The sequence below is a fragment of the Mauremys reevesii genome, linkage group 3, assembly GCF_016161935.1.
Source record: "Mauremys reevesii isolate NIE-2019 linkage group 3, ASM1616193v1, whole genome shotgun sequence".
Lineage (NCBI taxonomy): Eukaryota > Metazoa > Chordata > Testudines > Geoemydidae > Mauremys > Mauremys reevesii.
The window spans coordinates 44,981,621-44,993,698 of record NC_052625.1 but is presented as its reverse complement, the minus strand read 5'-3'; the positions used below and the strand labels follow the sequence as shown (position 1 = coordinate 44,993,698).

Below are 12,078 nucleotides of genomic sequence, written 5' to 3'. Positions count from 1 at the left end.
GTAGTGGAAATTTCCAGGGGCAGGTTCATATATGCAAGCAAGAAGCAAGCTAGAGATAACGAGGTTAGTTCAATCAGGGAGGATGAGGCCCTGTTCTAGCAGTTGAGTGAAAACCAAGGGAGGAGAAACTGGTTCTGTAGTTGGCAAGCCATTCACAGTCTTTGTTTAATCCTGCGCTGATGGTGTCAAATTTGCAGATGAACTGGAGCTCAGCAGTTTCTCTTTGAAGTCTGGTCCTGAAGTTTTTTTGCTGCAGGATGGCCACCTTAAGATCTGCTATTGTGTGGCCAGGGAGGTTAAAGTGTTCTCCTACAGGTTTTTGTATATTGCCATTCCTAATATCTGATTTGTGTCCATTTATCCTTTTCCTTAGAGACTGTCCAGTTTGGCCGATGTACATAGCAGAGGGGCATTGCTGGCATATGATGGCATATATTACATTGGTGGACATGCAGGTGAATGAACCGGTGATGGTGTGGCTGATCTGGTTAGGTCCTGTGATGGTGTCGCTGGTGTAGATATGTGGGCAGAGTTGGCATCGAGGTTTGTTGCATGGATTGGTTCCTGAGCTAGAGTTACTATGGTGCGGTGTGCAGTTGTTGGTGAGAATATGCTTCAGGTTGGCAGGTTGTCTGTGGGCGAGGACTGGCCTGCCACCCAAGGCCTGTGAAAGTGTGGGATCATTGTCCAGGATGGGTTGTAGATCCCTGATGATGCACTGGAGGGGTTTTAGCTGGGGACTGTATGTGATGGCCAGTGGAGTCCTGTTAGTTTCTTTCTTGGGTTTGTCTTGCAGTAGGAGGCTTCTGGGTACACGTCTGGCTCTGTTGATTCTTTGCTGCTTTTACAGATCCAGACTAACACGGCTACCCCTCTGATACTTGGAATCATGGTTAAAGTTTTCACCTCCTCCCAAAAAAATCTGAAATGGTGTCCTTGCACCTACCTCTGGTTTTCACAAAAAGTTAGGAGCAGCAGTGGCAGAGTAGGTGGGAGGGAGAGAAGACACAGCTCTTGAAGAAGCAGAACAGTGGATTAGTTAAAGTGGTAAAACATGAGGGTCAGTATCAAATCATCAATCATTCTGAAATCAAATTATTTTTTAACATTCCAGATTGAGCGGCAGGAAAAGCTCATGGGCATCCTGTCCCCTGCTTTGGGGTGTAGTTGAGAAAGCACCAGGAGGAAAATGACATATCCCTCCAGCTCTTGAAAGCAGAGAAAAATATTTACTGGCCCTAAAATTGCCCTGGAGGAGAATATGATGGTATTTTCTAAGACTAGTCCTACTCTATCTGCACACCTGCTGGATTTTGTAACGGTATACATTTTAACAGTTTCATTAACTTGCTTTCCATGCCCTCTAGCATGGATACATGTTCACCAAGTGGTAATACAATACAGATATGAATTACCTTCTGAATAAATGCAGTATCACACGGCTTTCTGTGGTTCTCTTATTGACAGCTCTTGTTCTTGTCTCTGTAGATTCAAGGTGGAAATCACCTGAACTAAATACAAAGAACCTGAGCTGAAACCTGTAGATTTTTTACCTGTAGAGTTTCAAAGCCAAACATAAGAAACAAAAGGTGAATCTGAAATTGTGGGTTGTTTGGTTTTTGCAATCCATACTAATAGAGAAGTTTAAAACTGCTGGGTCTGAACTGTAAAATTTGCATTCTTAGGGATAGTCTAGTTTCTGGAAGCAAGCAATACAGTATTTTTACGATATAATTGCTTTCCTTTATACCATACAACTATATATGTCATACAGAACACTGAACAATTATTACCTTTCATACTTTATTTCACCTCTAACACAAACCTCTTTCATAGATTTGAATATGGTGTATAATTGAGACTGGATTGCTCTTGAGTCCACCGGTAGGAGCCAATGAATGGGACAAGTTTCTGGCTTTCACGCTGCAGAATGAGTGCCATCACAAATGAAGTTCTAGTCTAGGAAAGGACGATTGCTTTGAACAGGTTCACAAGCAATCTCCCATTTCCACGAACATTGGGGTAAGAGGTTTCCATGTCTAGATGCTTTAGATGCCACCACAAAAATAAAACTTTCCAAGGAAAGGGTCATCCTGAGCGTACTGCAGTGGAGTGAGCTGGCACAAACTGAAACACCTTTGTAAGACATGGAACGCTTGTATTGGAAATTGTATAATATAATACCATTTTTTAACAAAAAGTCTAAATCAAAATGAAATGATTTTGCCAAAACAAAATGTTTCAAATGATCCCAAAGAAATTTTATTTTGAAATTCCTGCATGAAGAATTTCACAATTTGGGGTTTTCACTCTGATTTGGAACAAAGCCATATTTTGAAATCTCAAAATCCTTCACGAAACAAAACTTCCATCCTCCACACAGCTCTAGATATTGCACCCCAGTTGTTAACTTATGGACATACCACAAATATCCTCCTTTCTAGTGGGAATGCTGAGCTAGTAGGAGCCTGCCACATTTGCAAAACATTTCAAGAATCACTACATTTGGAGGGCAGTACTTTGAAGAAATAAATTAATGTTGCACAAGCAGAGGAGTCTGAAGTTACGATGTTCTCTAGGAAAAAACCCTTTCAGTGGTCGTATGGTCAAGATTAACAGTTCTGAAGATGGCAATGTCCACAGTTTCAGAGGTAAGTCAAGTAGGTAAGAAGTGGACATATACTTTCATTTGCAGTTATGTGATACTTGTACTTCATCAATTTAGCCTATCTGTTCTTTGAGGTGCTTAGTAGTAGAGAGAGGAAATGATTGGTTTAACTGATCTAACAACTGGATGAGCTTCAAATAATGTTTTTAAAAGTGAGCATCCACTTTATTATATTTAAGCACCGGTGCATGAACACTTTGTAAACTACTTTCTATGGGCTTGTCTACATGGTATGGAGGAAAATAGCCTAAGGCCAATTTGGAATATCCACATAAGCCAACAGCCTGAGGAAAAATTAGGCCAATTGGAAAAGGCCTCTGGTCTTATTTCTGGAGCATAGTTAACTCAGGTGCAGGCTGGAGTGGGTGAATTGCACGTTATTTCAGCCCTTAGTTCTATAACCCAGAAGTTGCTGACAGAGATGGTATTAAATATCACTGATGCTGGGAAGGCATTTCAGTAGGACTTGGCATGTTCATAAATTCAAGATTTCCTGAATGACCAGCTAATAGCCATTCGGAGTAATCTCGAGCACCAGGCCTGGCCCACTGCCCTTACAGACACTTCAGGAATACCATCTAATCTGTGGCCATGGAGGCATACTTGGAGATTTTCTGGGTGGAGGTGTGGACAGTTACAGTGCTCCTTCCAAGCCTACGGACCGGTCAAAGGGATGTAGGCCCCCACTTACCGAATCCTGCCGGGTCAATGAGGAGGATGCATGTGGGATTGGGTGATTCATCAAGACATTTGGGAAATCAAGCCACCTGATATGCCTAGCCAATTCATAGTCAGTACTCCTAGAATAACACCCAATATTTGGATTGGGATAGGAAACCAATGGACACTCTCGCCATTAGAACCCCCACAGCTTCAATGCATACGTAAACTCAAAGCCAGGGAAAGTTGTCACTGTCCATAACAATGTTTGTTGGGAAGATAAGGGACTGGGAACCCTCCTGACAGGAGACATGCTCTTCTAGGCTAATGACAGATGTTTGTTAAGGCCCATATCGTACATGACACCCATTTTAACCTCACTACAACTGCAGGCAGCCATATTATCTATTGGCCTGCGGATAAAAATTTGCAATCAACCCTTAGGTATCAAATGCCCTTTAACTGGATGACCCTGGTACCCAACCATTTCCAAAGCTGCTTTCATTGTTACCAGAAATGCAAAAAAATTCTGATTTACAAGGGCAAATTCATATTATTGAAAATATATATCAGGTGGAAAAGAGTGCTTTTTTTAGACAGCCTATAGACTGTCTTCTTTGTATATTAGTCAAGATGTGTTGTGTGCGGTAACCAAAATTATGCGTGAACCCCTTGTAGTGGTGTTGGTTGGTTTGGGATAGTGCCTTTGTTATTGCTGTTGCAAGAAACACTGCTGTGCGTGTAATTTTTTGCTAGGCCCAGCACAAGGGAGCAAGTGGCATTGATAATTGTTAATGAAATTTTTGACAAAAGTTGGGATGAGAAAAAGAAAAAGTAAAGAAATCAGTGGGCTCATGAATGTGGAAGTTTAGGCCAAAAATGACACCAAAGAGGCGCCAAAGGGGGGAAATTGTGGAGGAAAATAGCCTAAGGCCTAAACTTTGGCTAAACTTTGGTCAAGTGAACTGTATGTATGGTCAGGTGAACTGTATGTGTGGCCTGGAGGAAGAAGGAAATGGGGAGGAAGGGGTTAAAAGGAGAAGGGTAGACAAAAATCATAAAAGCAGAACTAACTGTAGAAATTTATAAAAGTAGAATTAACCTTTTTAATAAACTATGATTAATAGGTGCCCGGTGACAGAGCAAGAAACCACAAAGGGAAAAACAGAAAAACAGGAAGGCTTGCTTTACTTTATTCCTTATATGGATGTAAAACTTTAAGGAAGTATATGTAAGTTTTGTGGTTTTATCCTATATAAGCTCTCACATTTTATCCCTCGGGAGGGGGAGGGGTTGGTTGCCTTGGCTGAAACCCCCATGCATGCATGTTTGATTGATCAATAAAGGAACCTCAGGCTGTCTGATCCAAAATCAACCGTGTGGTCAATTTTCCATAACAATGGTCAGTTAGTGCATGGCAAGCTGGGGTGTAAATCTACATCATATAGGTTGCCACACAATAAGTCACTGCTTGGATGCTGCTCCCATGCACTAGAAGTTCTGTAGCCCTTTGACATACTGTTGTACGGAATGTCTAGTGCATGGGAGCAGGGTCCACATGGCAACTTAGTGTGCATCACAACAAGTGCACTGTACATTCCCACCCTGGCTTGCCACACACTAAGTGTCCATATCAGAAAGCCCCACGCCACATGGTACCTTGCATTAAGCTACAGAAGAAACTCCAGTTCCTTTACTAGGCTAGCATTGTTCCGGCAGTTCCAAAACTCTGTCATCTCCTCTTTCCCAGTCTGTGTTACAACATCTTTTTGACTTTACACACCAAAACAGTAGTTCTTATACTGGAACGCATAGCACTGATGCTTATGTTTTCCCTATGGTTGGATTAGCTAATCTGGTACTGAGAAATCCTAGTTTAGATCTTGGTTAGAAACAGGTTTGCATGGTGGTGGGCATCCGTAATAAGGTGCTATAAGAAACAGAGTAAATTACATTGCAATGGGTGAATTGTACAATAGTCCAAACTAGACAGACAAGGTTTCAGATACTAGTGAATGAACATGTTAATAAATAGTCTTGAAAATCTTTCAGATGAACAAAGAGAAGCTTTGAAAAGGGGTGTGCTGATTTGATAAGATTCATGGGATCATATTTTCAGCACAGTTTAAGTAGGCACCATATTCTGCGTTGTCCTGTACAGGCCCACTGGGCAGGGGAAGAGAACTTTTTCCCCACCCATTGAACCTCCCTCACTGCACCCGCACAGAACATGAGCAGAACACTGCCACTGCTCTCCCTGAGACAAAAGGTCTGGCTGGTATGTTCAAAGCTGCAGTGTGCCTCCAAAGTGACACCTGTTAGCTGGGGATACCACTACGGTACAGTCCTGCTCTCCTGCTGGTGCTGGGAAGCAGGCACAGTCAGAGTTAATGTACCCACTATATTCTGCAGTGAGCATAAGGAGTTGCTCTTCACAAATACATCAGTCTTTGTCTAGCCTGCAGAGTGAGAAAACCTCAGAGCACCATGGCTTCAGAATGATAGCTCTGCATGTACCTACCAACCCACCCCCACTTAATAAGCACCAGAAGCCAGAATTTAACCCTAGATGTGCATTGGTTTTATTAGCACATATCTAACCTTCTGAGGACCCTGCTCATGTGCGCCCATGGCATTTGTTATATATTTCAAAACTTTCAAAAAAATAATTTCTAATACTTCTTCCAAAAAGAGAAGCAGAAACTTCATTCAAATGTATGCTTCTTAAGGAAATCATCATTGTTCTGTCAGTTACAAGGAGGGAATGATGACACAGTGAATTGCTACGGATAATTGTTATGGGAACAGGGAAGGAACCCAACAAGGGTGATGAGCAGAGCTTGGAAAAACAAAGATTAGATTTAGAGCAATTTATGCAATCTGAGGATCTGAACCAATATTTACATATCTGCAGTTTTCAGAAATGATAAACAATTCTCATTGCAAAACAAATATTCCTTCAAGAATGGAGCAGGTTTTTCATTTCAAAGTTCAGCTTTAGTGGGGGTTGGCCGACCTGTTTATACAGCGTGCCAGAAGAACTATTTTCCCAGCTCTGTTAACCATGTTAATTTGTTGTCATGCAACTAGGCAGAATATCAGCCTCATGCATTTATAATAGGTTCTGAAAACATATTTAGGTTAAGCCACTCAAAGTGTGCAAGGAACTGCTGTAGCTGCATTGAGACACGGAAATTGTTTTTAATAGTAGCAATTCTTGTTACAAGAGTGAACAAAAGGCAATATACACCTCTACCTTGATATAACACTGTCCTCGGGAGCCAAAAAATCTTACCGCATGATAGGTGAAACCAGTTATATTGACCTTGCTTTGATCCACCAAAGTGTGCACTCCCCCTTCCCCCGGAGCACTGCTTTACTGCGTTATATCCAAATTTGTGTTATATCAGGTTATGTTATATTGGGGTAGAGGTGTACTTAGGCACATACATAAGGGGCCTGGTTTTTCTTTGAGGCATGAAGCTCTTGCAACTCCCATTAACTTTACAAAAGGTCCTTCTTCAAATCCCTCCTTAAAACTCTTCTTGCCAGGCAGGGCTCGCTCCAGCATTTTTGCTGCCCCAAGCGGAAAAAAAAAAAAAAAACCGTGGTCAGCGGCTCTTCAGCGGCAGTTCTACCACTGCCACTTCATTCTTTGGTGGCGATTCAGCAGCAAGTCCTTCCCTCAGAGAGGGACTGAAGGACCCACCACCAAATTACAGCCGAAGACCCGGACGTGCCGCCCCTTCCCGTTGGCTGCCCCAGGCACCTGCTTGCTGCGCTGGTGCCTGGAGCCGGCCCTATTGCCAGGATGCCTGCAAAATACTTGATAAAAGTCCACTGATGTGCAGAGCCCCCGGCCTACCATGCTGACACATATTGTCTCATTGTTTCCTTGTACTCATCCATCTGTCTGTATACCTCGGCTATCTCTCGTCTTATACTTAGGTTGTAAGTTTCTTGAGGCAAGGATCACCTTTTTGTTCTGTGTTTGTACAGTGCCTAGCACAGTGGGGGCCTGGCTCTTCGGTGCTATGGTAATACAGATAGTAAATCATAATATATAATATAAAGGTGCTCCAGGATCAAACCTTTTGGCCATTGTTCTTACAAAGAGCATTTGAAAAGATGACCTGTTCTAATAGTTGAAGGAATTCTTCCTTCCAATAGCTACAAGTCTACCTTTTCTATACCGCCAGCATGTGTATCTTTAAATTCCAGATTGTAGTCTTTCCCGCATTTTGCCAGTCTCCCATCACAACTACTGATCTAGTGCAAGTGATAGGGGCCCCTCCGTTGCCTTGAGGCAATGATGAAGTGCAAGAAATGAGGGTTATGAAACCTGACAAAAGTGTTCACTATCTCTGAGGGCTGTGATCTCAACCCTCTCTGCAATGTCAATGCCCATGAAGCAGCTCCTCCAGAGAGAATAATGTTATCAAAATAGTTTTGGAAAAGTGACCAGCATTGGAACAACAGGAACACATGAACAAACATTCATTTTTATTATTATTAAAAACCTATTTTATATGGTCATGCTAAGAGTCAGATTTTGACTTACTCTTGCATAGATGCATCAGATGAAGGGCACAAGGAGCCTTCTTCCCCTTGCACTCACCTCTTAGCCAACCTCTGAGGTGCCTACCGCTCCCATCCTTCTGCACCAGCCAGCAGAACTGGCAGTGGCCAGCAATGGAAAAGGAAGCACATTATACGTGGGATGATGCAACATGCAAACTCCCATTACATGCCAAGCAATTATGATAGCTCTTGTGCCTCCTGGAGTTTTCCCTGGGTTAGTACAGCTCCAGACTGCTCCTTGCTCAGTGCTGTACCCTAATGGCACAACTGAGCTGCCAGGGTCAGATTTAGGTGCCTGAAGACACAGTTAGGCACATAGTGGAATTTTCAAAGAGCATCTAAGTGCCTAACTTCCATTGATTTCAATAGGAGTTAGGCAGGTAAGTATTCCTGAAAAATCCCTCTAAGCACCTATCTAAATCTTTAGCTCCTAAATGCTTTTAAATATAGCCTTAAGTGCCTGTCCATTGGGAATTTAACCCTGTAATCTTCTCTATTAACATTTCTGCATCAGTGCATATTGTTGCAGATGATTTTCAGAGGTTGTTTGAGAAAAAACTTCCCAACTGCAGTATTGTATATCTACGTTTATATTGATTGCTTCTCTAGACATGGTTTCTTATTTGGTAATGAGAATAATATGTAAAAGCATATTTAGTCAGCAACTTGTTCCACTGCATGGTATTGTGTAGACCTCTCTGAGTTAAAAAATAGTAATTCAGTTCTGATGCAGCTTTCAAACTTGAGTGTATTGGACAAGTGGAAGCATGGAAGCATTTCTTCCAAGAGAAAATTGACAAAATACAACGTAACCTTCCCCTTTCCCCTCCTACACGTTTTGCCTCCTTCTCCCATCACAGACGAAGAGTCTCATCTGTTCTCCTCTAATGTCTCCGCTTGCGTCAGTGACGCCATCCCATCTCTTGATTTCCCTTGTGCCCATTCTCATCGCTTCCCTTACTTTTCTTCTTAGCATCTTGCTTTCCTCTGGCACTTTTCCCCACTAATTTCAAGCACACTGTAATCTCTCCTATCTTAACAAAAACCTCACTCTTGTCTCCACTTACCCCTTCAACTACCACCCCACCTCTTTTTCATCTCTAAGCTCTTTCAATGCACCATCTACAATCACTATCTGGAGTTCCTCTCCTCCAATCTCATCATAGATCCTCTCCAATCCAGCTTCAGCTCTTTGCACTCCATTGAAACTGCTCTTGCCAAAGCCTCTTGTGACCTCTTCCTAACTAAAGCTTAGCACCAGTACTCCAACCTTATCCTCCTTGACCTATCAGCTACGTTCAGCACAATCAATTATGCTCTTCTTGAAATCTTGTTCTATCTTGGCTTCCAGGACTTGCTAACCTCTACTGGTTCTCCTCCTGCCTCTCTAATCAGTCACTCACCGTGTCCTTTCGAGGATCCTCTTCATTTTCCTTCCAGCTTTCTGTGGGCATTCCACAGGATTCTAGCCTTGATCCACTTCTCTTCTCCCTCTGCCTCTGGGTAATCTGATCTGCAGACACAAATTCAACTAACTTCTCTGTGCTGACAACTCACAAATTTCTCTCTCTCTCTACTTCAAGCCTGGCTCCTTCTGCCCAAATTAAAATCTCAGCCTCTCTCTCTCTCTGACATCTCCTCATAGCTATTAGCTCAGGCTAAATATGGCTAAAACAGAGCTCCTAATTATCACCCTCCCCCAAGGCCTCTGCACTACCTTCTTTCTCGATCACAGTGGACAGCACCATTATTCTGCCTGTAACTCAGGCCCGTAATGCAGGCATTATCTTCAGCTTGGACCGTTCTCCATGTCCTTAAATCCAGATTATATCTAAATCTTTCCAATTCTTTCTGCATAACATTTTAAAGATAAGACCTTGTCTATCCACACAGCTAAACTCTTGTCCCAGCTCTCATCTTGACTACTGCAACATCCTCTCTGGCCTTGACAAATGCAAGTTAATTTTCCTTTCCTATGCCACCCTTCTCTTTGAATCCCTCCACCGGCTCCCCCTTTTCTATCATATGAACTATAAGCTGCTTGTATTCACTTTCAAGGCCCTCCACAGTCAATGCCCACCCTACCTATTATCTGTTATTTGCTATAGAGCTGTTGAGGTTCACCTCTGATTAGCCCATGATGCCAGCCTCCATCTCCCACTTACTGCCTTTTCAAACAAGCACCTTCATTCTTTCTCCCATGCTGCTGCACACACTAGGGATGTCTTCCCTGTAAACATATGCAAAGCTACCTCATTATTCTCCTCCAAACTCTCGTTTGCCAGGATGCCTACAAAAAACTTGACAACGATTAGGCTGTTGGTGTGCAGAGACCACTGCCTGTCTTGCTGACCAAGAATGTCTCATGGTTGCTTTGTATTCCCCTGTCTATCTGTCCATCTGTTCTCTCTTGTGTTATACTTAAATTGTAAGTTCTTTGGGGCAAGGGACCATCTTTTAATTCTGTGTTTGTACAGTGCCCAGCACAATGTGGTCCTGTGCCATGACTAGGGATCTCAGGCACTATGGTATTACAAATAATAAATCATCATCATCATAATTGTGTCTCTGTTTGTTCCTGTTTGTTGGGAAGAAGAATAAATTTGTCTTCATCCTGTTCGCAGATAGTGAGTATAGTTAGGGTCTCAAACTGTATGTTGAATATGCGTGAGGATGCAGAGAGGTAGGTAGAGTTCAGGCTGAGGTGAGCACCTTGACTGAGAATGAGTTGGCTTTTGTTTTTTGTATGCTATTAACCTTAACTTTTGATTAACAGTACATTTTGTTGTTTTTTAGCTGTGAAAATACAGGGACATGGGACTGTTCTACTGTAACTGAGGCTTAATAAAAGAAATCCTTCACAAGAATAACACCTTCTGCATAGAATGAACTGCTGTCTGTGAAATTACAATCTGTACAATGGAACAGAACTGACCTTGTCACAAGCAAGTTACACACAGCCGAGTTTATTCTCCCCTAAGCTGGTTTGTAACACCCATTATATTTAATGGGAGTTTAAATGAGTGTCAAGAGACAGTAAATGCTTTTGTATCTAATAGTAGGCAGAAAAATCAATGTAACCTTATTTTAAGCCATTTTTCTTTCTATAAAAATGAGAAGATATTGTATGTTTCTGCAGAGAATACGTCTTTTACATGACAGCGGGGGTGAAAGTGGGGTGGTACAGGCTGATACGGCATACCAGTAAGACACCAGTATCAGCCCGTATGTAGCAGCGCTTTAACATCACTGCCCCTTTCCCATCGGCGGCCCTGCCAGTAGGGACCCTACGACAGGGTCGCCGATGGGAGAGGCAAAAGGGGCAGCTGTCCCAGAGCCCCGGGCCCTTTTAAATTGCTGACCGAGCCCTGGGCGGCGGGGGCCAGGCAGCGCAGATGGGCTGGCTGGGGGAGGCTGACCCACCAGCCCTGCCCCATCCGCCCAAGGCCCCGCCCCTTCCAGGGGCCGGAGCCATCTCCCGTATCGGCAAGAAAGTAATATTACTTTCACCCCTGCATGACAGGTTTCTGAATGTATAGTGATTATGTTAGGGCTCTATCCTGCCGTTCATCTTGGAATTACTCTGAAAATCACCCATTGCAAAGATGCATGTACTGTACAAGTTTAGTAGCTGATGTGCCAGGATATTTTTTCAACATGCTTCTCAAAAGTTCCACTTTCAGTGAGACATCCCACATTTTGGCTAGATTTCTGGCTGAGCCCCACTCTTACTAAATCCAATACAGTAACACCTGCCAAGAGCGACCACTCATGGGAGTTAGCAAAAGTGGTCTCATGTAAGAGATGGTCTTTCTTCAAAGGTTTGCACACCTGTTCGGCCTCTGCAAGTAGTCTTTCTTCAGAGGACAGGTGGTCTCTCTTCAGAGGAGGTCTCTAAGGTAGGTCTTACTTATATATATATCTTCCTTACCGCTGCGTCATTTTTTTTCTCTTTCCGGGTAACACTCTGTCCCACTCACAGTTCCGCCCACGTCACAGAAAAAGGACCTAATCCTGGAATCCTAATGCAGTCAAAACCCACACTGACATCTGTTATATGAAAAGCTTGGGCCAGGTTAACAGGAAGGACCTGGCCTTCCAAGTCTTTAGCCACGGCCACACCTGTTGCCTTGGAACACCATTAGAGACCCATGAAGGGAGGCAGATTG

General features: G+C 43.0%; 1 long non-coding RNA gene across 1 annotated transcript; it reads left to right on the top strand.

Annotated features, from left to right (window-relative positions):
• Window positions 1-1,184: 1,184 nt before the first annotated feature.
• LOC120401592 lies at window positions 1,185-10,939 on the top strand. Its single transcript, XR_005596580.1, has 5 exons — window positions 1,185-1,321; window positions 1,837-2,022; window positions 2,445-2,651; window positions 4,456-4,559; window positions 10,706-10,939. It is a non-coding gene; the product is annotated as an uncharacterized LOC120401592 (long non-coding RNA).
• The last annotated feature ends 1,139 nt before the right edge of the window (window positions 10,940-12,078 follow it).